Source organism: Pinus tabuliformis, chromosome 2_2, assembly GCF_031772625.1.
Source record: "Pinus tabuliformis cultivar Carrire ecotype Pingquan chromosome 2_2, CPIR1, whole genome shotgun sequence".
Taxonomy (NCBI): Eukaryota; Viridiplantae; Streptophyta; class Pinopsida; order Pinales; family Pinaceae; genus Pinus; species Pinus tabuliformis.
The window spans coordinates 211,727,199-211,753,052 of NC_142300.1; positions in this window are offsets into that span (position 1 = coordinate 211,727,199).

A 25,854-nucleotide genomic window follows, 5' to 3' on the forward strand; every position below is an offset into this window, starting at 1 on the left:
GGTTGAATTAAATTATTTAGAGGTTGAAAAATAAGCTTTCATTGTTTTCAAATCAATAAACCATTTCGGACCCTTTCTCCTCAAAACCCACACCAAGGTAGTAGTCTCGTTCTGAGCAGTGAGAAATTTATTAATACAAAACAATGTAAACTTTGAAATTGGAACTATAAACTCAAAACGAGAACTTTGGCCAAAAAACGCCAAAAAAACATCAAAAGTAGTGCCAAAAAATGAAAAGTGTGTATACTGGAACAACAATTTTTTTTTAGGGACAATTTTGAACATGTTTTAAAAATGGCAGTGAAAATGAAATTTTCGTGCAAAATACAGCTTGAAAATAAAAAAGTGATGATACTGGAATGATGATTTTTTTTAAGGATCAATCTTCAAAATTAAAAAAAAAATGTTAGTAAAACCAAATTTTTAGTGTGGATAACAAAGTTGTTTATGAGGAAAAAAACACACCAATTTTTTTGGTAGAATAACGTTTTTCTTTCCTAAGTATAAATTCAACATGTTCTCAACCATAACATGCTAGATACAAAAGAAATTGAAATATTTTCAACCATAAAATAAAATAACCATGACATTATGAACAAATTACATCACTAAATGAATTCATTATTTGTATATTGAATGAAACGTACATAATATCTCTAATTTAATGTTTCATTGTAGATATTCTAAACAATATAAATTATCATAATTAAGATATATAATCCAACAACATAAAAATGACTCATAAATTCTCATTTAGCACCATATGGAAATCAAAAATTTTATTTCAAGATACGATGCATACATCAGTTAGATAAAATTTCTTAAACAATTATTCAAAATCACTCATATTTTCTTGCACACCATTAGAATTCACATCTTCAGATGAGTGATTGGATGTTGACGAAGATGTTCCATATTCTTTTGTTTCATCAAATAGTGACCCATCTGAATCCACATGCATCCCCATCATCTCAAGTTTCAAAATTCTTCTAGATCTACAACTGGTTTCAGCAGACTCCCATCTCAACACTGTTCCTTCTGGTAACAATCTTTTCATAATCTCTATCATCTTGAAGTGAAGAGTTCCTCTCTTTGTTAAATTGAAGTCATAAACAAGTATGTCAACATCCTCCAATTTTAATATGTCTGTGCGGAGACGACTTATATTCGTACCCTTTCTTTTTCTCTTTCCGCCATTTTTTTGTCAACAACCATCTCTGGCTTATACACATCATTGAATGGGTGTGTATTTGTGGCATACCAATGTACTTCAACACTTGTAACATCCTCATTTTCTGTAAAGACCTTTATAACTTTAGCAACCCAGAATGGATAGCCATTGGTATCTCCATCTACTAGCACTGCAATCATGCAACCCTCCTTAATATCCTATACTGAACCCCTGTAAAGGTCTTCCATGGCTTCATGTTGTGCACGAGATCTTCTGGAACCAATATACATCTCTCTTTCCTCTGCCTGTGAAGAATCAATAACAAGGATAATTTTAGGGGCGAATGTTCGCCCTTTGGAAAAATTAAGGGGTTTTGAATTTTTAGTGGGCGAATATTTTGTATCATAGTACATTTTTACAAATCACCTCAAATAGCCCACCTTATTTTAAGGGAGAGGGTAAAAAAGGTAAATTTAGCCCTTGAAATTAGGACTTACAACCTTCCATTCGCCCATTTTCAAGAATAGGTTTTATTTAAGTGAATCTATTCTCCCATTTTCAAGAATAGGTTTTATTTAAGTGAATCGTATGGGCCAAATACCATATTTATAAAAGAGGTACAGTAAATTAATAAAAATATAAATAAATGAGAGGTATGGTAATTAAATAAAACATTTTTTATATTTACTCCATAAGTCACCTTATATACATGTAAGGGTGTAAACAAATAAAAATATAAGTAAAGTGGAGGTATGGTAAATAAATAAAAAGTCTTTTTATACTTACTCAAAAGGTATGGTAAATAAATAAAAATATAAATAAACTAGACGTATCGTAAATAAATAAAACCTCTTTTTATATTTAGTCCATAACCCTAGTTATATTTATGAAGGCTCAAGAAAGAGGTTTTATTTAAGTGAATCCTATGGGCCAAATACCATATTTGTAAAAGAGGTATGGTAAATTAATAAAAATATAAATAAACGAGAAGTATGGTAAACAAATAAAACATTTTTTTATATTTACTCCATAAGACACCTTATATTTACGAACACTCAAAAAATGGGTTATATTTGGAAACCTATGGCCAAAATACTATGGGACAAATACCATGGACTAGATTGTTATTAATACCATGCAAAAACCATTATTAACCCTAATATTAGAATTAATAAAAATAAAAATGGCACATGGTATTGACCCATGGTATTCACCAAAATGGCACATGGTATTGACCCATGGTATTCACCTGGAATGTAGCCTATTTAAATGGGGGAATTAAACCAGCATGTAGCCTATGCTAAGATTCACTAGGACTTTACAAAGTTTTATTATTTAGTGAAAGACTCGCCAAGATCTTACAAGATTTTATAATTGAGTAAAATATTCGCCATGCCTGGTGAGAGATTCGCCAAAAAATTATATATACATATTATATTATTGATAAAATCGCCTTCCATTTTTCCTATATACCATGGAGATTCGCCCATTTATTATATTTATAAATTTAGGGGGGGTTCTTAAAATTTTCCCTGATCAATAATACCTTGAGGTTGTTGCTTTTCAACAATGTTTATTTCCTCATGTGCATTTGACACATTTTTTGGCCAAATAAATGGATATTTCAAAGGTATATCTTAATTTGTTGTTGTTGAAATGATATCACTTTGATTATTGAAAAATGGCTCCCACCAAACTGAATCAGCAATGTCAAAGTACTCATATGTATATCTAATACATTTTTTAATTTCTTCTAAGCATTCAAAATAATTTATATCTCTATTTTGTCTGCATGCATTATGAAATTCACCAACCGATTGTAATAACAATATTTTTGATGCAAATATTGGATGATCTGGAATGAGCTTCAAAAATTGCAAACCTGATGATAGTGCCCATTCTGTAGTAGTTAAATACTTCTTGCCCCATATTAGTGTTTTCCCATCATTTTTTTGATACGAAATTGATGTGGAAGCTAATGTCATTAAGTTGTTCAATGCATTTCCCCTCATCATATGATCCCATAATAAACCTTCGCATGTCAACAATTTCTTCCAACACATCAAAAGTAGGCTCTAGCATGTATGATTTCTTAATACCTCCAATTAATGATGGCAAGCTCCCAACTTCCTTCCTCCTTAATGTGACTAAAAAACGACTGAACATTTGATCAATATGGTCATGAGTGTGCCCAACAAGAAGGAAACCAACCTTTACCTTCTGAAAAATTCTCAATTCAACAAGCATGTTTAGATATCCAAAAACAACCTGATTTTTGTTTTCACAACAAGTGTTGTCCAATTGTAGATACAAAACTTTAGGAAGATTACCAAACCAATGAGAAAGCACATCATGAATTATGGTCATGGTCAGATTTTCATCATTATGAATATTTGGAGCTGTGAAGTACACCCTTGGCAACATTTTCCCATTGAAGACCATACAACCAACCAAGTGATACTGAATAAAATTTTCCTCCTGTAAATGTTTGGGTGTGCGAAAAAAATGTGGTAAAAGTGTTTTCTTCTGGTCCATACCATCAATTATCAAACCCAAATATTTATTCGGATTATCATAACGCTTCTTTCGATGCTTGTACAACTTTTTCCTTCCATTTGTTTGTTGTTCTCGATGATCCTAAAGTTCTTTGACAATTGAATCTACACAACATAAAATAAAGCCATTAAGAAATATGTTTTCATACTTAATGAATATACAATTTTAAAAGTTAAAGTTATGAATGCTTACCTCTTTCTTACCCTTCACATTTGTCCCTTTTTTATTTAAGAGAAGCACATGTAATTCAAATCCCCATCCTTGCCTTCTTAGGAATATGGACTTTGTTGAATTCTTTCTTCCATACCTTCACAAAATATTGATATGTAATAAACTGGCCATGTCCCTCAGCACCTTCTGCATATTCTTTGTATAAGTTGTAGATTACGTGTCTTGAAAAATTATCTGGAATATGTATTGTCTCTCTATTTGGCATACACTCTCCATGCTTTGGAAAGAAATCTTTCATCCATGACATTGCAGTATTTGATAATGGCCCAAACTGTCTTTTATGATGTACTTCTGAATAAAATGTGGGATCCTTTTCCAAATTTTCTTGAATTCTCGAGAGACGAAAATTCCCAACGAATGACACATTTTGAAAGATTTTCTACAGATAAATAAAGTCCTAATATGATAACCATAACCTGACAATGTATATTTCATGCACCCAACTAAATATGAATTTTGGATGCTTTTATTCATTGACAAATATCTCTTCCTGCTCTCTAATGCAAATTTGAAATCCATATGTTTCAATCAACATTTTTGGCAACATTCACTTGAAATGAGTGCGCTGATAGAACTTCTTCTCGTTAGATATCCTACTCTACCCCTTTTATAACTAGAACATCTTGCATTGATATGAAAAGGTCTACTTCTACTCCTCGACACAATATTTCTTGGCAACATCTCCATCATTAGATCATCATTTGTATAAGGATTTTCATCATCATTAAGAGTAATGTTATCCACACTATGATCAGCTATGCTTTTCAAATACTGACTTGGAGGATATTCTTCATCTTCCCCTTCTTCAGTGCTACTATCATAGTCCTTAGAATTCACACTCAATGGAAAATTTGACTCGATGTTTATTGGATATTCTTCCTCATGTGAATTTTTAGTGCTACTCTCATAGTCCATAGAATTAGGACTAAGTGCATCATCCTATCCTTCATCACTACTACCTTTATACACATTAGAATTAGGACTAAGTGCATCATCCTGTCCTTCATCATTGCTACTCTCATAGTCATTAGAATTAGGACTAAGAGGACATTATGACACCATTATTTTGAAATTCATCATCAGGCTCTTCATCACTGTTGCTCTCATAGTCCTTAGAATTAGGAATAAGTGGACACTGTGACACTCCATTCTTTTGAAATTCATCATCCCGCTCTTCATCACTACTTCTGTCATAGTCCTTAGAATTAGGACTAATTGGACACCATGACACTCCATACTTTTGAAATTCATCATCCCGCTCTTCGTCACTGCTGCTCTCATAGTCCTTAGAATTAGGACTAATTGGACACCTTGACACTCCATACTTTTGAAATTCATCATCATGCTCTTCATCAATGCTGCTCTCATAGTCCTTAGAACTAGGACTAAGTGGACATTTTGACACTCCATTCTTTTGAAATTCATTATCACGCTCTTCATCACTGCTGCTCTTATAGTCCTTAGAATTAGGACTAGGTGGACACTGTGACACTCCATTATTTTGAAATTCGTCATCATGCTCTTAAACACTATTGCTCTCATAGTCCTTAGAATTAGGACTAAGTGGACATCGTGACACTCCATTCTTTTGAACTTCACCATCATGCTCTTCATCACTATTGCTCTCATAGTCCTTAGAATTAGGACTAAGTGGACACCGTGACACTCCATTCTTTTGAAATTTTTCATCAAGCTCATCATCACTGCTGCTTTCATAGTCCTTTGAATTTGAACTAAGTGGAATCTGTGATTCTTTATTTATTTGAAATTCTCCATCCCCTCTTTCATCAGTGCTGCTCTCATAGTCCTTAGGATCAGGACTAAGTGGAACAATTGACTTTCTATTCATAGTGGAAGAATTCCCGCTATATTCATCCACATGAATAGAGTTGTTACTTGATGAAGATGTTGATGCTGTATAAGTCGAAACTTCACTATCAGGACAATCCATCCCTTTCAAATAGAAGATGTTGAATGATACAAATGGAGAGTCTCCAAAAATTCCCCCCCCCCCCCAAAAAGTTTCTCAAAAATATTTCCCTCCTAAAAGTTTGTGAGTTTTATTTCTCTTCATTATTTTATTCTACAACTTAACGAAAAATGTAAACTAATTTTTTTTATGAAATAAATCATTAAAGTTAAAACCGTAAACTACAACTTCTACCTAAATTATTTTAATAGTCAAAGTATATAATATTTACTAAACAATTGAATGTTTTTTTTAATTTTTATAATACATTCTAAAACAAATTAATCCCACATTCACCCTGTTGTAAAACAATTCCATAATATTCGCTTTATCATATTTTCCTTCATCGCCATAAAAAAATTGACATGTTAAAAATTTTTAAAACTAATTAATCCCGCATTCACCGTATGGTAAAACATCTCCGTAATTTCACCTATATACTAAAATCCATTATCACTATTACTCACATTACATCAAGGTTTTCTGAGGTTCATTGAAAGACTTGGAGCGAATTTGTCGAGTGGCCACATTGCTATCAACAACATATTCAACAAATAATTCTCGTAATTGAAAGGTCAGTTAAATTTTTTTCCTTGAAAATTTTCATATTAAATTAGTTTAATGAAGTGTATTTTTTTTTTAATTAATAATTTTTGTCAGCCAAATTAATTAATACTTCCATCGTGAGCATGGTGGGCCCAGAAAAGCTGGGCACCCCCACCCCGCGCCACCCCGGCGGCCCAACCGTCTGCCCACCCCACCTGGTACCACACCCCACCACCTCACTACCCACCCCCTCACTCCACTCGGCCTATCCCCCACCCCATGCGGCCCCTCCCCCACACCCTCCATCCCACCCCCTCACTCCCTGCCCCCACACGCCCCACCGCCCACCCCTCCCACCTGCCACCTCCCGCCTCCATACCTGGCACCTCCCCACCCCTCTGGCCACCCCACCTGCCCCACAATCGGCCAGCCACTTGTCACCTCTCCCCATCGCCCACCATACCCGCCACCTCCCCACACCCCGTACCCTACCCCCCTTGCCCCCCACCCCACCCCCTCACACCCCTCTCACACACCCACCCTAACCACCGCCCACCCCCCCGCCCGCACCCTACCCCACCGCACCCCCTCATGCCTACCACCCCCTCACGTCCCTCCCCCCACTCGCCCCCACCCCACACCCCACTCACCCACTCCGCCCACTTCCCACCCACCCCCTCACAACCATGCCACCCACCACCGCTGGCTCCCTATACCCCTCTCCGCACCCACCCCCTCCCCACACTCCCCTACCCTACTCGCCACCTCCCCTCTCCCACTCACCCATTCCCCCCCCCCACCCCCAAATCCTCACCCCACCCCCTCATGCCCCTCCCACCTGCCCCCTCCCCCCACTCCCCACCATGCCTTCCCCTTCCCCACCCCGCACCCTACCCACCCACCCCGGTGGCTCGCCAAACTGCCCGAGGTGGTCGGCCAATTCCCGAAATTGGCTGGCCACCCCGGGCGGGCCGGTGAGTCACCGGGGTGGTGCCAGGTGGGGCGCCGAGGCTGATTCCCGGAATCATCCGGCCATCCGGGGCGAGCGGGCAGGCCACTGGGGTGGCGTGGGGTTGGGCACCGCTGCCCACCCCGCGCCACCCTAGCGGCACACCCACCCGCCCGTGGTGGCTGGCCAATTCCGAGAATCAGTCGGCCACCCCAGACAGGTGGGCGGGCCGCCGGGGTGGTGCGAGGTGAATCGGCTGGCCACATTGGGCGGGCAGGCCACTAGGGTGGCGTAGGGTGGGCGGTGGCACCCCACCTCGCGCCAGCCCGATAGGCCACCTTCCCACCCATGGTGGCCGATCGATTCTTAGAATCGGTCGGCCACCTCGGGCAGGCGGGCAGGTTGGCGAGGTGGTGCAGGGTGGGGCACAGTCGCCCGCCTCGCGTCACCCGAGTCTGGAATAATTTGCCCACCTCGGGTGGGCAGGCAGGCGGGCCATTGGGGTGGCACAGGACAGGTGGTGGCACCCCACCCCGCGCCACCTCGGTAGCTCGCTGCCCTCCTAGGGTGGCCGACCGATTCTCAAAATACCAAGGTGGCGCGAGGTGGGTGGCAACACCCCACCCCGTGCCACCCCGGCAGCCTGCCCGCCAGCCCAAGTTGGCCGGCCGATTCTCAGAATACCAACCAATTCTCATAATACCGGGGTGGCGCAAGGTGGGCGGCAGCGCCCCACCCTGCACCACCCCGGCAGCTCGCCCGCCAGCACAGGGTGGCCCCCGGGTAAGCGGGCGGGTGGGCGGGGTGGTGCGGGGTGGGGCACTACTGCCCGTCCCATGCCACCCCGGCCTAGAATCAGTCGGCCACCCCGGGCAGGCGGGCGGGCCGTCAGGTGGCGGGGGGCCATCAGCGGCACCCAACCCCACGCCACCGTGGCGACCCGTCGGCCCTCCCATGGTGGCCAGTCGATTCTCAAAATCAGCCAGCCACCCCAGGCGGGTGGGCGGGCCACTGGGGTGCCGCAAGGAGGGTGAGTGGTGGGGAGTAGGGGGAGGGGGTAGGTAGGGTAAGGGGAGGGGGTGGTTGGCCAGCCGATTACGGGGTGGGGGGAGGGGGAGGGGGAGGGGGCAGGTGGGAGCAGCATGAGAGGGTGGGGTGGGGGAAGGGGCGGGTGGGAGGGGGAGGGGGTGGGGTGAGGGGTGGGGGGGAGAAGGGGTAGATGGGAGGGGGGAGGGGGTGGATGGGAGGGGGAGGGGGCGGGTAAGGTAGGGGAGTGTGGGGAGATGGTGGGGCAGGTGGAAGGGGGGGTGGGGCAGGGGGTAGGGGGTTGGGTAAGGGAGTGTACGGAGGGGATGGGTAGGGAGGTGGGTGAGGGGAGGGGGCGGATAGGGACAGGGTGGTGGGGGCAATCGGGCGTGAGGGTAATCGGTCAGCCACCTCGAGGGGGCGGACAGGCCACCTGGGTGGCGCAGGGCGGCCGACTACTCCGCGCCACCCCTGCGGCCCGCCCGCCCACCCACCCGGGGGCGAACCAATTCCCCTCATTGGTTGGCCACCCCGGGCGGGTGTGAAAGCTGCCGAGGTGGCACGAGGTGGGTGGCGCCACCACACCCCACACCACCCCAGCGGCCTGCTCACCTGCCCAGGGTGGAATCGGCTGGCCACCCCAAGTGTGTCGTGGGTCGGGCAGCGGCACCCCACCTCATGCCACTGCAGCGGCCCGCTCACCCACCCAGGGTGGCCATTTGATTCTTGGAATTAGCCGGCCACCACGGGCGGGTGGGCAGGCCGCTAGGGTGGCATGGGGAGGGCGAGTGGTGGGGAGTGGGCGAGTAGCGTCAGGGGTAGGGGGAGGAGGCGAGTGGCCTGCCGATTGAGGGGTGGGGGGACGAGGACGGGGCTGGTGGTAGGAGAGTGAGGGGGGGGGTGGGGGAAGGGGCGGATGGCAGGGAGGAAGGGTTGGGGTGAGGGGGAGAAGGAGTAGGTTGGGAGAGGGGGGAGGGGGCTGGTAGGGTAGGGGAGTGTGGGGAGGTGGCGAGGTGGGTGGGAAGGGACATGGGGCGGGCAGTAGGGGGTAGGGTAGGGTAGTGTGGGGAGGGGGCAAGTAGGGAGGCCAGTGGAGGGAGGGGGCAGGTGGGAGGGGTGTGAGGGGGTGATGGGGCAGCGTGAGGGTGGGGTGCGGGCTAGGGAGAGGGGGCACGTCGGGTGAGGGTTCGAGGGGGGACAAGTGGGGTAGGGGTAAGGGTAGGGGAGTGTGGGGAGGTGGTAGCTAGGGTGGGGGGTGGGGAGATGGGGCGGGTAGTTGACTGATTGCGGGGCGGATGGGATGGGGGAGCAGGTAGGTAGGAGGGGCGCGAGGGGGGGGTGGGCAGGGTTGGGGGAGGGGTCAGGTGGGGTTGATGGTGGGGGCATGGGGCGAGTCAGGAGGGGTGGCAGTGGGGGCACTGTGTGAGGCTGGGGGGGTGGGTAGGCAGGGATGAGGTGTGGGGGGGGAAGGGATGGGGTGACCGCCTTGGTGGTGCAGTGAAGAGCTGCCGCAACCCCATGCTATGCCACCATGGTCTTAATATCTTTTAATTTCAATTATCTGATTATACAAATTAAAAATTTATGATATATTTTCATTACGGATTTAAGTTAATATGTTTTCATTATTTACTGATTTATGTGTTTCTATTTTTCAGGAAAATGGCATCAAAGAAGATTTCTATGAATCTTTATGGACAAAAGGCTCTTAAAGGTGCATCTTCAAAAAACATTGGTGAACGAACTCCACCTGAGCTCATGGCTACAAATCTTTCAAGTGCCTCAAATGATAAGAAGATGATTTCATACTAGAAGAATTCAAAAGAGGTGAAATTTCCATCAAGAATTTGGTATGTGAAAGAAAGAGAAAGCAAAAATGTGAATATATATCTATATATTGATATACCGAATGATAATGGAATTTATGAGGTGATGGGAAGAGTCATAGATATGTGTTCGGTACTGGGAACTGAAGTTGTTTACATACTTGCAAAAGCTCCCAAGTCACATGAAAGGATTAAATATCAACTATCATATTCATTGTATGACACGAGAGATGTATCTACAAAGTTGTGTAAACAAATCGTAAATGAGATGAAACAAAACATCGTAAGTATTGTTATTTATATTTGTATTTTGCATTCTTGAAAGTGTCTCGCTATATTTTTTTAACTTTGTTTTTATTGACATATGATTTTTTGTTTGGCAGAATTTTGTTGAAAGTTGTTCAATTAGGTTGGGAGGCATTCATTTCATAGAGAATGATATCATGAAAGTTTCCAGTAGTTTTTACTCGGTGTCAGAAGAAGATATAGAAAACAAGAAAAATGTAGTAATTGATGATGCTACAAAACTACATCCAAAGGATTAGAAAAAAGGCCTCTAGTGTATAAATCTAGCAATGGTAGAAAAGTTACTTTTGAGGACGATGAAGTTGAAACTGACAGTGAAGCATATGTTGTCATTACTGAAGATGACATTAGAACTGAAAAGAGTCGTAAAAGACCAAAAGTAACAATGCCCAAGAATAAATTTGTTGAGAATGTTATGAAGAAGAAAAATAAAGTTGAAGATTTTGAAGTAGTCATTACCAACAGTCAAGAACCTAGTGAAACTTCAAAAGAAAGCAGAGAAATCGTTACACCAGGAGCTGATTTAGAGGATGGCATTATCAAAAGAAAACAAAATTCCATTCGACAGAATTTGATAAATTGAAACTTAATTGATGGTGGTCGTACATTTCAACTTAATGTCAGACAAACCTATAAGGCAAGTGAAGGACAATGTCAATATCAAGTCAGAAAGCCACACCATATGCATGTTCACAACTTGAAAACATTGATGAGGTACAATCCATATTCTCATGTGGTTAATTATGTGCTTCTTTTTGATCCAGTTCAAGTTCCCAACAAAGAAGTATTTGATAATTCAAAATGTTTTGAATACAATTACTATGTGCTTGTGGGGAACCATTCTGTAGAAGCCCAAAGACAATTGATAGAGGAATATCCCAATAACCCACGTTTTGAAACAATGAAATGTATCATTTATGTTGGTTTATCAGATACAGAAGCAAAGTTAGTGGCATGGGAACATAATTCAAATAATAAATATAGGATGTCTATGACTTTCATCCAAAGGGTTAGATTTATTTATAGTGAATTTCAAGAAAAATGTGGCGGGGATAGGATAAATGTTACTGCAGATTTCTGAAGGGAATGTTGTATGGAAATAGGCTATCAAATTGAAGAGAAAAGCAATTCAAAAGGTGCAAAAAGCAAAACTGTTAATGATTTATTCAGAGGTGTCGATAACATTTTCCAATTGGAATTTAGAACTGGAGATGTTTAGAATTTGATTGATGACATTTTTAGCATATGGGAAGACATTGGCATTAAAAAAGGTCAAAAAGTCTAAGCCATTGATATGTAGCAGCAGTAAATCAGCTCCTGAAATGAGGTAGCTTCCAGAAGATATGACTATCACACCTTGGAGAACAATGCAAGGAGTGAAAGATGAAAAAATTGTCAAAACAATATTATCTCGTGTGAGGTCGGGGGAATTATCATTGGAGGAAATGTCTGAGGAATTTCAAAAGTAAGTTTGTTGAATTATTTTTATCTATTTCTACATTATAATTTTCTTTTAAATAAAACATGTTGTTCGTGGTAGTATTTGTTATACATATCATGATATTAACTTTTTGTTACTTTATCTATGCAGTCACAAAGTTTACATGAAAATTCAAGAACAAATGGTTAAATTGTTGAATGAAGATAGTTGGGATGATGTTGTACGCAACTATCCAAATTCAAGTTCTACATCAACATTAAAAGCTTTTTATCTTGCATCTAAAAAGGTATCTTGATTTACACATTCATTTTTATTCATCTGTGTACTATTTTTAATTTATAACTTACACATATATTTGTTTATTTTATAAAAGATGAAGAAGGATGATAATGGAGCACCAGTTAGCTTCAGAACCTTTATTGAAAAAAAAAGATCGAAAGACTGAGGAAGCAACATATTAAGAATGTTGAACTTGATCCAACTCTTACTCATTTCATTTGGAATGGGCTAGACATTATTCAATATCAAGTAATACAAGGCGACTATGAAGACATTGATAAACTCATACCTAAAAGGGATTATGCCCTAGTTATTGCAGATATTCCCCATGGTTTAAATATTCCAAACATTGACTATGATAGTGACCCTTATACTTATCAAGCTATTAGTAAAGTGGTTGTGGGATTTGTAAAATTCACGTCATCACCATTATGGAGATTTGTGACATTTCATTCAGACACATAATTGGCAATGATATTGTCAAGCTTCAAGGTAAAAACAAATTCAAGGATGCAGCTTACATGGTAAGACGTTTAAAATGTATATTTGATTAATGTTGAAAATTTCATTTATGTACAAGTTGATTGAACTTTTACTGTTTCATGTTGCAGGCAAAAGTCAAATCTTCTTAACCGTGAAGATCAGCTATTTATAAATGATTGTGAGTTCATTCATATTAATAGTTGGGCAAAAGATGATAGCTATATGTCTATGATTTTTAATCGGATAGACGAAAAGAGTCATAGCCAAATACTGACTTATGATGCTATTGTGAGAAAACTAACATATGAAGACAAAGAAGAAAAAGGAGAGATAGTTAACATTTATCAAAAACCACAATTATTGATTAACTATCTTATAGACATATGTTCAAATGAAGGAGATTGAGTTCTGGATTTATTTTATGGCTCAGGTAAGTTTTATTATATGGAATTGAATTTCAATACGTTATTTTTTAATTAATATGTCATTGTACTAATTTACCTCATTATTTCTTTTGTGCTTGATAATTAGGTACAACACTAGCATGCTACCTTCAAAAAGGAATAAATTGCATTGCAATTGAAAAAGATCCATTACAGTGCAATTTCATTCAGCAAAGAATTAATGCTCTTCAATTTCTTCCAGATGCAGTGCAAGAAATTAGGTTGAAGAAAGGGGACTTTAGTGAATCACGTGTGGCAAGAAAGGCAAAGGAACCCCAACCACCATTACATGGGATGTTTTGAAAGACCTACATAGGGAGATTCGCAGAAATCAAATATCCATTAGAAGACGAAAATGAGCAAAAGGAAGTAGAAAATATTGTGGAAGAAGACAATGATGAAACTCTAGAGGATGAAGAGTTTGGATTACGTGATATTGTTGATTAAATTTAAGTTATGCTTGGAAATCAAGCTCATTTTTTGTAACCATTAAGTAGTTATACTTGTAATGTTTTGACTTTGACATTTTATAAGAAGAATATACACTCAATTAAGGTTGTTATGCGTTCCATATTTGTAATATGTGATTTTCGCATTAATTTTTAAGTTAATCATTATTTTTTTGAAAAAGAAAAGTGATTATTATTATTTTTTTGACATGAAATTCATAAAAAAAAGCTATTATTTAACCATTTCTAGTTAAAATTTTCGTATAAGAATTGTGATTTTCGCATGTCAATTGTAGCAAAAAATTATAAAAACGTGTAGTTTTTTAGTTATATTTATGTTAAAAATCGTTATTTTTATGTCCATTGTTAAAAAATATTGTTTTTTAGAAACAATTATTTCTTGTGGATTGAAAAATTAATTAACGATGTATAAATATGTAGAATATCAAAAATTCAAAATATCGACCTTTTTCTTTAAATATGCAAAACAATAAAAACCTCACCACAAAAGAATAAAATTAAAATAAAAACAAGAAGATATGAAGAAAAAGACCACTTCAAAAATTATTAAATTTACAAAATAATTATTTACATTTCATACATTAGAAAAGAAATAAAGAATAAAGAATAAAATTACATAAAATTAAAAAAAGGGCCTAGTGTAGAATTACCATGTTTTTAAATCATCATAAAAAACACTACCATTCTAAAACGCAATGTACATAAAAAAAATATAGTGCCAAAAACTATGCTCTAAAAAACACATGTGTGTTCTACATCACCCCTTTTCAAAATCAAGTCACTTTTTTGCTATCTCTACAAAACGGGTAACAGTATGAGTTCCCGTTTCAAAGTTTACATTGTTACAAAGAGATGTAGGTGAGAAAAGGGAAAATTGAGTAACAACACTGCAAGAATATGACATTGAAATCAAACCAGATAAAATTGTAAAAGGTCAAGGTAATGTTAGGAGGAGCATCCAACTTACCAGCACTACAAGATTCAAGTGATGATATACAAGTATATGAGGTAAGCCTCAACAACATTGAATCTAAATATGTTGATATCATCTTTTACTTAAAAAATGGATATGCCCCTAGACAACTAAGTTACAAAAGAGAAAGGGCTTTGAGGTTAAAATCTAGACAATATCAAATCATCAATAATGTTTTGTTTAGAATAAATTATGATTCTATTTTACTTAGATGCCTTAAAAATCTCCATGACGGACCAGCTGGTAGACATTTTGGAGGGGATACAACTGCACGTAAAATCCTGCATGTTGGCTATTATTGGCCAACCTTATTTAAATAAGCACACAAATATGTAAGGAAATGTAAAGTCTGTGAAATAGTTGCTCAAAGACAGAGGAAACTTTCATTACCATTGCATCCATTTGACATTGAACAACCATTTGAACAATGGGGACTGGAAATAATAGGTGAGATCGTTCCTCATTCTTCAAAGCAACGTAAATATATCCTTACAGCAAAGGATTACTTCACAAAGTGGGTGGAAGCAATTCCACTTAAGGTAATCAATTTTGAAAACATCATTGAATTTATTGACGAATTTATTATTACTAGACTTGGTCTACCATCTGCCATCATATTTGATAATGCATGTTGTTTTACAGGCAATGCTATGACAAAATTTTCTCTTAAAAGAGGTTTTAAACTTAAATACTCTACTAACTATTATCCTCAAGGAAATGTCTTGGCTGAATCTACAAACAAAAATCTCATAAGAATCATCAAACGAATTGTTGATCAAAGTTAGAAAAACTAGCACAAATCTTTAATATTTTCTCTATTGGCAGATCGAATAACACAGGAGGCCTCAATAGGCACTTATCCTTTTAATTTGGTCTATTGGAAAGAATATGTCCTCCATACAAATGTAGTTATTCCCTCAATAGCCCTGGTTCAATTTATTGAAGAAACTCCTTCCTCTTCTATGCAAGTAAGGAAATCACAAATCCTTAAGCTCGAAGAAGAAAGGGAAAAGGCCAAAATAAGACATGCACATCATCAACAGTTAGTCAAATCTTCATTTGATGTGAATTCTGTAATTTCAAAATCCTTTCAGCTTGAAGACTTGGTATTGAAATGGGATAAAGCACACGAGCAAAAAGGTAAGCATACCAAATTCTAGAGAATATGGCTTGGCCCGTTGCAAATTGTGAAACAAATAGGCCCATCAACCTTTTTATTGCAAAATTTATCAGGCAAGAGAGATTCTCTGTCTGTTAATGGGTAGATTCTAAATAAATATTTTTCATAGAAGATAATCTCTTCTATTCATTGTACGTTGTTGATTTTAGTTTTAAGGGAAATAAAAGTTGAGTAGAATTTACTTTTAGCCTTTACAATGATAATGTCTTTTATATTTTGACTTTTCGCTTGTATAAGTAGAGATTGTTAAGAAGATGATTTTTACATTTGAAACATAAGATAAGTTATGTTACTATGAAATTTCATGTCCTCTACCAAAATTACTTGTCCTTTGATAAATCTCAACTTTGTAAAGAAACCTTTGTTCTACCATTTGTTAAGAAAAGTATCTATAGCAAAGCAAGGACTCTCTGTAGAGAAGCATCTTTAACTATGTAATTATCATCCAGAAACTCTTAATGAGTCAATGATTCTTGCCATCTAGTAATCTTTCATTTTTTTAGAGTGTAATTCTAAAATATGCTTAAAATTTAAAGGATAAGAGGTCTCATCAAGAGATGACTTACCATGATCATAGGGAAGTAACAAGCTAGCACTATCAATACTACATATCAAAATAGGGTAATGGCTTGAGATTGTGTTAATCAAAAGATGAGGGGTCTCATCATGAGCTAGCTTGTTTAGTTAAAGTTACAACCAGTGAATGGAAATGTCAGTTTTGGCCACCAAACCAATACAACGACCTTTAAGAAGAAAATGAAAAATTTAAGAAAAATGAATTGTTTGGAAAAGAATGAGAAAGAAAGTAAGTATATGAATCTAAATTTATCTTTAGAAATTGCACTCCTACCTAGATGGGATACTAAATCACTGTGGTTAAAAGGTAACCTTATCAAGGCTGTGGATGCCTCCTAGCATCAAAGGCTCTACCTATGACAACTAAGTACATCTAAAAGCATATTTTAGAGAACCCTTTGTTTTTATCTTTAAAACCAAGTAATGACTGATGTAGACAAAGAAATTTTCATATTGAAGAAGATAATGAAATGGATGATAATTAGGTATATTTTGTTTTTTTATTCAAAGAAATGTTACTTATCTTTTATTTCATGTATTTTTATTTTCTGAACTACCATTATTTTGGAAGTTTTTAGAAATTTAAAAAAACTGTCAGAGATAACTTGTTCTTCCAATGAATCGTCAATTATTGTGCTATTCAACAACCCCCCATTTATTAATATAATAGATAATATTATATTAATGAATGGGGACCCATGATAGAATCCTTCAAAAATAAATTTATCACTTAGACACTTTCTTTTAAGATTTTAAAAAATAAAACGAGATATCAAGTCAAAACCCTTTGAAAGAAAGAAATTCTCGCCTTTTCGCATACCACTGGACCAAGTGTGTTAAAAAATTTATTAATAAGAGAAAATTGCGAATTGGGATCTAAAGGATCACCGCGCCTAACTTAAATATCATTGGGCTTTTCATTTAAAAGCTAAGACCTATGGAATTTCATATTTAATAAATCTTGTATCGCAATCGCACATCGGCGCTCATAAAGGGAACAAACCCACGAAGCATGTTCAGACGTGCGAAATACAATATTGTGATAGGACAAGTCAATCTTCTCACATCGCGTCAGAACACTTAAAGAAAGGTGTAAAATCTTATGAACTGCGTGATATTGTGAAATGTGATAAAAGCCCAGACCTGATAGAAGCTAATATCATAAAATGGTCATTAAGTCTGTCGCATAATGAAAAGTGATTTATAAGGTAAATAGCTTTAAATGACAAAGAAAACACAGCTTATCTCGCATCTCACATGCCGTAAGAATGTAAGGAACTTTAAGAAAGCACACAATCAAACATGTGACAATGCGATTTGCAACATTGCATTGCAATCGCAAAATCGCCGCTCTTGCAACTTAAGCCCGCCACCTTTAAAGTTATCCTTCCCGTTTGGTGATGTGATACATTAATGAGCAATAAAGGCAGTGATAACGGACCATTAATGGCTTTTTAATATAGGTTAATGGAATTTATGTTAAAAAATGGCTCGATGTGATATGATATATTTTCATCTGTGTTTGATTAAAACTCCTTTCTTGTCACCTTTTCAAGTTATATCTATCATTCATTCTCATTGTCATTCTTACTTGTGTTTATCTGAGAACTTCCACGTTGCTCCATTTCAGGAAAAAAATTGCAAGGAGCATCATTAGAGGCAATGGGAAAGAAGGGAAAGGCAGTTGCATCTAATAAATCATAAATGATTCCTCTTTTCTCTGATACCACGTGTAGCAGAGACAGAGGAACTACGACCTGGGAGGCCATGTACAACTTGTTAGATGAAGAGCTCCCCAGGCCAATGGAAACAAAGGCCATGGGAGATTCCCAGGAGTCATCAAATGCTTGCTATTTTGAGACAGCCTACTCTTTCCTGCACAGCATAGTTGCACGACCAAATATAATCCTATATACAGACATGGTCAAATGGGTAATTGATGAGGTAGACATTGTAGACCGAACATTCAGGAATCACATGCAAGAAGTCATGGGGTGTTTTTTAGTAGATAGCCTACAACTCATGTACCAGTTACCAGAGTTGCATAAGGTCTACAATAAATAGTTCCTTGAGCAATTTTCCAAGGAAAATGAAGACCCAGCAAAAGTCACAGAAACCTGGACATAAATGAAGGCAAGCTCAAAAGGGATAAAATGGGTATGTACTCTACGATATATATTTCTCGTCCCCATGGTTTCAAAGCAACCATGTTATGTAGATTGTTCAGTAAACCTGATAGTACCAAGTTTTCCTCAGAATGGCTCCTATTAACAGATACAGCTGTGAATGAAATGATAATGAACTCGGCTCAAATTTTGTTAGATAATTTAGTAAAGGCCATTATGCAATATAAGAGAAAAAGAAGTCCCTCTTTAACGTTTTATCGCTCGTTTTTCATGAGTTCTTTTGTAATGGATGCAATCTTTTTTAGTTCTAAATTTACCATTATGGGATGGAAGTGGACTGTTCAAGACCCGCTTCCTATCCATGTGTACCATAAGACTTTGTGGGAATATCAGTTTCACCCTCATTTTTATAAAATTTGTCAAGGAGTTATGCTACCCATCCATAAAGAAGTATACAATAGAACTGCCCCTAGTTTTTCTAAGGAGGCCGAAGCGGATATTTTCCCAGTAGCCAGATGGTTTGGTGAGGAGACATTTACCTATATCAGAGTATTTGGGAGCATTTCTTCACCGCATGTTCTCCCATATTATGTCCCTAACAAATTGATGGCTAGAGAAATAGCCTACCAAATAGCAGGGGAAGGTGCATTAAGTAGAGGATTGAAAGAGCAGAAGAAGGAAATTTGGCCTACATTTCCACTGCAATGTGGTGTATTTGCACTACATGATTTTGGACATGCATGCAAAAAAGCAGAGATTATTAAGTCTCTGAAATTAGCTACAGTTCCGGGAAGGAAATATAATCCAAATAGAACTGATACGAATTTCACTACTATGGTAAAAGTACAGTCGTTCACCCATGAAGGGGACACTTTTGATGACCTCTTCCTATAGGCAGAAACATATTCACAAGTGTTGCATTTAGCATCAGAATGTTTAACCCCAGATGATCTTAGGGCTTTCCATGTGTATAGGAAAAAAATATTATTGAAGGTCCCATTGGACCTATTGCAGATAGAATCAATAAGGGAGCCAACTCCCAGTGTAATCTTGGAGGAAAACTTCAAATAAAACTCTAAAGAAGATACCCAAGAGAGATCTACGCATGATTCAAACCACTCAAAGCAACAGTCTCAAAATGGAGGAGGAAACACAAATAAAGAGAACGAGAATGACACAGCTGGAACTACAGAAGAAATGGTCGACCAAACCTCAGTAAAGAAACAAGAAGAAATTGTCTCTTCATCAACTCAGTCAGGTAAAAGCCCAATTATTGACTTCAAATAGGAATGGGAATAGTTAAACAAAAAGCTTCACACAGATTCAAACCCTGAGCAAAAATTTGAAATACAGACTCCTAAGAAAACCCAGCACAAGTCAAATTTGGAAACGACAGAGGAAGGCACTAAGGGAACTCAGAACATTGAAATCATTTATGTTACTCCTAATTCGTAAATAGTTCTAAGAGTTGAAGAAATACCTCCACTAGATGTATTTTATATTGCTACCCACAAAGATGTAGTCAAGAGATAGAGGAAGAAAAGGAAGATGAACGTTGTAACTATTACAACTTCTGAATATGAACCAATGGACATTGTTTGGAAGATCTCTCCCATGGACCCATTTGAAAATCTCATAAAATTATCGCAATACGCAGGGGCCTATGCCATAAGAACTATTTACAAAGCGACAGAGGTCCAAATGCTTCTTAAAGAAAAGGAACAAATAATTATGCTGTTAGAACATAAATTAGCTCAAGAGAAATTCAATCAACAAGTAGAATTACAAGTAGCCTAGCTCCATCAAGAATTTGAATAGATGAGAATACAACACTAAGTTAGCCTAGCAGAAAGAGATGCACAGATACAAGCAATGAAATATAAGTACAAAAATAATCTACAAATCGATCATTTCATAAAGGAAGTGCTCAGTCTTAACTCCTAACTAATACAACTGAAGGGGGTACTTTGCCAAGAAATCTCGCAAATGAGTCCTTATTGTGAGATCAGTGATAAGTTAACAAGCCAAGTTGTTGAAATGAGACTTGAGTATGATTAAATCCATAAAAGGATTTCTAACTTTATCACCTGGAAAGAACCAGAGGATGGGAGAAAGTTTGATCTGTCGAAGCTAGAGGAATCTCACAAAGACATCGTTTTCACAGAATGGGATTCTCCATTGAAGCAAGCTAAAAGGGAAACAACAATATCAGTGACAACAGAAAACAACATAATTGAAGTCATCAACGAAAATATGCATGGATCCAACCTGGTTAGAAAATGTGTACCGGTACTTCTTTCGAATGTCAAACAGTTAGAGCAGTAGTGGAGATAGGTAGCACAGGAAAAGGAGGAGGTAATCAGACAACTAAGAAGACTGAATTGGGAAGCATACTGGCAGTTTTTATTGAAACCATACAGTCAGTTGATGACTTTGAGGTGCTTAGAAACCTCAACACAAAATATTGTGCCAGCACTAACAGAAGCTATATTTGCTTTGCAGTTAAAATCTGCGATCGGCCAACCAACTCAGCTCAAGCCTATGACAGCTATTTGCGATCTTAGAGATCAAGTGCAAAGGAGTTAGTGATTTAGTTTATTTTTATTTTCACATAATCTGAAGAAGGTCATTTAAAACTCCTCAGCTATTTTTTGTAATAATCTATTTTAGGACCTATAATTTAGTATTTAAGCCACTCTCATGCATTTAGAGAGGGGTCTAGAAATTTTATCAGAAACATTCATCGAAACATTTCACTTCTCTACTTTTGAAGAGGTTATCATGGAATGAATGGAACATGATCTATTTTCTTTCAAATATCTAGCATGATCTACAAAAATGCACTTTTTTACTCTTAGAATGTGTTGGATTGACTAAGATTGGGTTAATATTGTTGAAACACATAACCATGACTCGTGATATATGGTACTTTTATCTTATGATCTTGTTTTATTTATGTATCAGGCAATACTTCTTCTTTAAATTATTTTATGTGCGAAATTCTGAATTACAGTTTAGCATTATTTCACTTTTGTATGATGTTAGCTTTGACTCTATTCTGAATACATGAACGATTTTATATGTGATATATCTTTCACAATAATTTTGTCTGACTATTTATCCAAAACGATTACTGTTAAACAAATTCACTTCTTATTGTAGTTGAATGATCTTTATTACCAATTGCTATAGGACATCATTGTAGATCGCATATTGTACTTAATTCCCAGGTATATTTATAGCTAAATAGTGTTAAAATATGATATATCCATGTGTTTAATAGTTAGATTATATTACACTTAGCTTAGTCATTTTTCCCATTACATAATATATCACCCAACCAACACTATCAAAATCTTTTATGGGAAATTGGTCCCATTATCCCCAATCAAAGCCACTACACCAAACGAAAAAGGAGCTGCTAACCAAGGTCCATATCAGCTGTTTTTCCCCCGTGTTTTCGCAATGATTTTCAAGGCTTCAACATGTCCCAACTAACTATTTACTCACTATTAGTTCCTGAAACTGATTAGAACTAATTTAACTGGACTTCACTCAATAAACTGAGTTAACTAATTAAAACTTATTCATAACTCATGCTAAACTCCTATAAGTTAGGGAGAACATATACATGTCTTCTAAAAGACTTCCAATTCGAATTCGCTAAATTAATTGAGATAATTAAACTTAATTAATTATTTTCAAATTTCTATGAGAAAAGAATTCTATTTTAATTCACAGTTTAATTCAAGGACAAATTAAACTGGAATTTCTTGTTGCCATTTCTCAACATTATATATGTTGAAGGTTGAACTTTGATCATTGATATTTCTATGTTATTTTTTTCTATCAAATATATATTTCCTAAGGAAAACCGCTATGAAAATCGCCTCATTCTAAATATGGTACCCTAGATAAAACTGATTCCTTGGGGATCAAGTCTAAAACAACAATATACTGATTAAGGGCTCAAGATGTCACTTGTTAAAAATTATTCTAGGTGACAAGGAAGACACTTGTCTCAACCACACAGACAAGATCCAATTGACTAATATTTCTATGCTCTATTTCAATTATAAGACCATAACTTGATGAGATTTATCTCAATCACTAAACCACACTTCCACATATCCAAGACAAAATATTGAATATACAAAAAAAAATTGGAAAAAAGTAATAAAAGTTTGTGCCAAAAAAGTAACACAAAGTTGTAAATTATATGTATGAATACGATGAATGTTATCCTTTTCCACACAAACTAAAAGTGTACCATCTTATTAATGGAGGGAGGGAGGGGCTAATGAAACCATAGCTAGTATAGGAGAAAATGTGTAGTTAATTGACTCTAAAGATGATCCTACTGAAGGACATCATATCTTTGATTACTATTTCCATGTGTGTCATAAACCTAAAAAATTTAACTAGAAAGGAACATAGTGAAATTATAGATAACAAAAAATATTTGTATATTAGATAATTAACCAAGAAATATGCAAATGACCTCAATCAACCAAAAAATGCGGGGATTTTTTCCTGATTTTCTATAGAAATTTATATGTCTTGTGTTGGAGCTTATGTCTTTGCCTTGAAACCAATCCAAACAAGCACCTTAGTTGTGAGATAATGAATCCTAGATGAGAGAGCCACCATATCAAACCATAGAACTACTACCATAATTCCAAGGAGATATTCCTTGTATGCATAGCAAGGTTTTGAATGCATGCATCAATTGGTAGATGGAATATACTTCCATTTCCCTCACCCACCACATACCATTGAAACTCCAATATCATCCATGATTTTCACCCACCATGGGAAAATGAAGGTTGTCTCATTAAAAAGGATTGATATATTTATGTTTTTTATCTTATGAATTTGACCTTGCTTTATTGTGATTTGAAATCCCTACTTGTGAAAAATTCATCAGGGGAGAAATGCTCTCATCATGGGCCCTTGATTTAGTGAAATATGGAGTATTTGAGTGGAGAGGTTTGAATATAGGTAGTCTATGTTGGGATGGGGTCCCCTGGGTCAGTTTTGGGGCAAAAGCCCAAGTTTTGATGTAAAGCATGATAAAAAGATGTAAAGTCTCTGTGAATTGTGGATGTGGAGCACGTAGTTAGTTAGAAGTCAAAAAGGGTTTTTACCCTCATTTATGTAAATTTGAGTCAGTTCTTAAGATCTGCTCATGGTCCGTGGACCATGGCATTATATAGATAGGTGTTTCGTAGAGAGTCTAAGGCAGATCTATGTCTTTTGTCTATGGGTACGATGAAAGGAGTCTAGAGAGTTAGCGCAGGGAAGTAAGTCTTAGAAGGGGAAAGGGCTCTGTTGCTGAGTTCACAGAGGCCTAGAATAGTGTCTGCAACTGAGTGCATGAACCCCTGTAGCTGAGTGTGCAGGGAAGTTTTGAGTCTGTAAACTTATACTAAAGATCAATAAAGAAGATTGTTGTAGAAATTCATGTGTTTTATCTCCATACTTATGTTATTTATGATTGTGATATATGTTGTAATGAATAATGTATTTATGAAATAATGATGTATTGATGCACAAATTTACTGGATCCATCTTATTAAGTGAACGCAATTAAGGTTAAGTGATTATGCGAATATCATAACATTTTCTGTTAGGTTTATTCAATGCTTGGGTAGATTTCAATACATATTGATCTAAGAGTAATCTAAGGTCTGTGTAAGTATATAATTCATCTGTTCAAGGTCCACAAAATCTAGTCGTAGACCTTTGCGAAGGTCTAAAGGCTGGTCGAAGGTAATTACAGTACTAATCCCTAAGGGATTATAGATCTATGTGGAGACATATCTAGGGTATAAAAACACATCACACTGATCTTTGGATATGGAAAATTGGTTCTAACATCTCCCCATACTACTTCGGGTGAGACTTCAATCCGCTCTACCCGGATTGATGCTAAAAGGGCCAGTAGTGTAGGGTTTTGTTTAGCACAACTAACTCTGAACTTGAATCAGGACCCATTAAGCCAACAAATGGTTTTGTTACTAGGATCGGGATTTGCATAAAAAGATGTGCGGTGTCGCATCACTGGAATCTGACCAAAAAGGAAATTGAGAAGTGGTTGGATAGGAAGATCCATGAATTCATGGCGCAAGAGAATATAAATCCATGCCTGACAAAAGAGCAGTGGCTAAACAGATATTTGTACATAGAAATACATGAAATTTTGTTCTACACCTACCCGATTGAACTATACGAGTGGATAGATAAATTGGCAGACGGCTAAGGAAGGTGGAGGCTTGGTGGTCCAACAGTGTGGACTTCGGAGCTAGTGTGGAGGTTGGAAGCATTTGAAGATAGGATCACACGTGCTATTGATCATTGGCTTGATCGAGTTATAGGAGGATTTGTAACATAATTCGCAGTTGATACATCAATCAGTTATAGGAAAGCAGAGCGACGCTTCTTCAAGGGACCGCAAGGTAAGTGTTTGAGATCCTTGAATATGTAGATTAAGATGCTCTTGTGTGAAAAGAGGGTTATGACATTGACTTGATGTTTGGATCTACGCGAAGTGGACAAAGCTTTAGAAACCAAGAAAAATCAAGGCCTGAATATAACCCTTTTATTGGACCTCCTTCAAGTGACGACGAGGGAGCGGTAAAGGCCTCATCGAGGAGCGATGTCCAATTAAGAAGGTAGATAAATGAATGATTATGGATCAAATGAGTTAAAGTGAGATATTATGCCTAATGGACTAATATGCATTGAATATAGGTTTGGAAGAGAAAATAAAGGAATTTTTGAAATACTAAGGTTTGAAACTCAAATGGGACAAGGAAGAGAGATTGTAGGAGGTAAATCCTCCTCATTTACTCCTCCCCAATTCGAATATTCCTCCATTAATCACACTAGCTCGGAGTGCAATCAACCAAGTCATGAAGATCAAAAGGTATCCAAGCAAGTGATAGACAAAGATTTAGTTCAGCTCGAGTTTAGGAGCCGAGCCTCCCCAGATTTAAGGAATTCATTAGGGACTTCAGTTGTATAAGTAGAGAGGATTCATTAGGATTTGAATTTTCGAGCTCCAAACTTGTGGAAGACATTGATGTAATTTTTTGTTTTGATAATGAAAATGATCTTTTTTTTTATCCAGAACTGAGTTAACTTAGAGGGCTAAAGCTCTTAGGTTAGGGCCCAACCCTAGCAACAAAGGCTCCTCTTCTTGCATCTATATTCTTAGCTTAGTTTCATAGATTCATGGTTAAATTGTCTTTAGAAGTATTTCATTGCAAGTAATGTAGATTTGATTAGTTGTTTATTAGTT